This window comes from Colobus angolensis, unplaced genomic scaffold (assembly GCF_000951035.1).
Source record: "Colobus angolensis palliatus isolate OR3802 unplaced genomic scaffold, Cang.pa_1.0 Scaffold613, whole genome shotgun sequence".
Lineage (NCBI taxonomy): Eukaryota > Metazoa > Chordata > Mammalia > Primates > Cercopithecidae > Colobus > Colobus angolensis.
The window spans coordinates 1,266,028-1,268,858 of NW_012119744.1; positions in this window are offsets into that span (position 1 = coordinate 1,266,028).

Sequence of the window (2,831 nt, forward strand, 5' to 3'; positions counted from 1 at the left end):
TTCTTGGAGGCTTTGTTCATTCCTTTTCATCCTTTTTACTTTAATCTTGTCTTCAGGCTTTATTTCATTAAGTTGATCTTCAACCTCTGGTATCTTTTCTTCTGCTGGATCGATTTGGCTAGTGATACTTGTGTATGCTTCACAAAGTTCTCATGCTGTATTTCTCAGCTCCATCAGTTCATTTATATTTTTCTATAATCTGGCTATACCAGTTAGCAGTTCCTGATAACCTTTTATCAAGGTTTTTTAGCTTCCTTACATTGCATTAGAATGTGCTCCTTTAGCTCAGAGGAGTTTGTTGTTACCCACTTTCTGAAGTCTACTTCTGTCAATTAGTCAGGCTCATTTTCCATCCAGTTTTTCCCTTGCTGGTGAACAGCTGTGATTTTTTGGAGGAGAGGAGGCATTATGGTTTTTGTAATTTTCAGCCTTTTCATGCTTTTTTTTTTCTCAACTTGTTGGATTTATGTACCTTTGGTGATAAATGTTTGATGTTGGTGACCTTTGGATGGGGTTTTATGCAAAACCTTTTTTTTGCATAAAAAGTGTCTTTTTTGTTGATGTTGATGCTATTGCTTTCTGTTTGTTAATTTTCTTTCTAACAGTCAGGCCCCTCTTCTGCAGGTCTGCCGTAGTTGGCTGGAGGTCCACTCCAGCCCCTGTCTGCCTGGATATCACCAGCAGAGGCTGCAGAACTTCAAAGATTGTTGCCTGCTCCTTCCTCTGGAAGCTTCATCCCAGAGTGGTACCCACCAGATGCCAGGCAGAGCTCTCCTGTATGAGGTGTCTGTCAACCCTCCTGGGAGGTTCTCCCCATCAGAAGGCTTGGGGGTTATGGACCCACTTGAGGAGGCATTCTGTCCCTTAGCAGAGCTGAAGTACTGTGCTGGGAAATCCACTGCTCTTTTCAGAGTTGGCAGGCAGGAACATTTAAATCTGCTGAAGCTGCACTCAAAGCCGCCCCTTTTCACAAGTGCTCTGTCCAAGGGAGATGGGAGTTTTATCTATAAGCCCCTGACTGAGTCTGCTGCCTTTCTTTCAGAGATGCCCTTCCTGGAGAGGGGGAATCTAGAGAGGCAGTCTGGCTACAGAGGCTTTGACACACTCCAGTGGGTTTCTCACCCAGTTAGAATTTCCAGGTGGTTTGTTTACATTCTGAGGTGTAAACTGCCTACTGAAGCCTTAGTAATGGCAGATGCCCCACCCTGCATCAAGCTTGAGCATCCCAGGTTGACTTCAGACTGCTGTGCTAGCAGTGAGAATTTCAAGCCAAGGGATCTTAGCTTGTTGGGTGCTGTGGGGATCGGATCTGCTGAGCAAGACCACTCAGCTCCCTGACTTCAGCCCCCTTTCTAGGAGAGTGAGCAGTTGTCTTGCCTTTGTTCCAGGCACCACTGGGGTAGGAAAAAAGACTCCTGCAGCTAGCTTGGTATCTGCCCAAATGGCCTCCCAGTTTTGTTATTGAAACTCAAGGCCCTGGTGGTGTGGGCATTGGAAAAAATCACCTGGTCTACGGGTTGCAAAGACGGTGGGAAAAATACAGTATCTGAGTTGGATAACGCCATACCTCAGGTCATAGTCCCTTATGGTTTTCCTTGGCTAGGGGAGGGAGTCCCCCGACCTGGTGCACTTCCCAAGTGAGGTGACACCCCACCCTGCTTCTGCTGGCCCTCTGTGGGCTTCACCCACTGTCTAACCAGTCTCAATAAGAGGAACCTGTTACATCAGTTGGAAATGCAGAAATCACCTGCCTTCTGCCTTGTCTCGCTGTGAGCTGCAGACCAGAGCTATTCCTGTTCTGCCATCTTGCCTGGGAATTGAATTACTTTTAAACCAAAGACATTAATATCTGGGCAATACTTGAAAGGTAGCATCACATAGGGTGCTCCGTAACCTTTACATTATATCTTGAGCCATTATCATGAAGTCAGGTGAGTTTCATGTATTTGGCTAATCATTATGGACATTTAGAACAACATAAGAATCTATGTCTAACTCTGTTTTTACTGTGACTTAATAAAAAATAAGATTATACAGTAGATCCTAAAGTATCTCCATAAAATATTCTAGCATAGAACAACACTGACCTTTCTCAGGTTATATTCTTCCTCATTTCATCAAAGGTGAAGGTTTACAATAATGTCATTCTCTTTGACTTAATTTAGCCAGCATTTTTGCTTGTCTTAAAAGGAATATCTCTGAGCTTCCAATTCTTGACATATATAGAGAGAGTAAATTTTTTAACATGACCCTCCATATTTTAGTGATAATAAATGTTGATTTAGAATAAGAAAAGGAATGATGAATAAATGATAAAAACCATGCGTTTGATTTGTTGCTGTATAAAAATATAAATAACAGAGTCCAGAATGGTGTATTGGCCTCTAACAGCAGATATTTTAAAAGTACTGACTTACTGAAAAAGAGATTTTATCCTATAGTCTGTCAATGCTTCATGTACCTTTCTCATATATAGAATTCAGGAGGATAAGTGACATAAATGGCTTCTTAAAGATTCCTGTTACAAAACAAATAAACAAACAAACAAAAACTACACCTGTCTTATTTTTGATGAAAGGACTCAATATAAGTATTTACAACCATGTAGATGAAAGAGAAAACTCATGGTTTAGTCAGAGGTTTAGCAACTCTGCAATCAAGTTTACCATAAAAACCAGAACTTATGTACACAAAAATATATACTTTGATGTATTTATATTATATTAAGTAACATATATATAAACTTGGAATATATGTATAACTTGAATAATATATAAAATTATATATATATATATATATACACACACATGTATACATATGTATAAAACTTC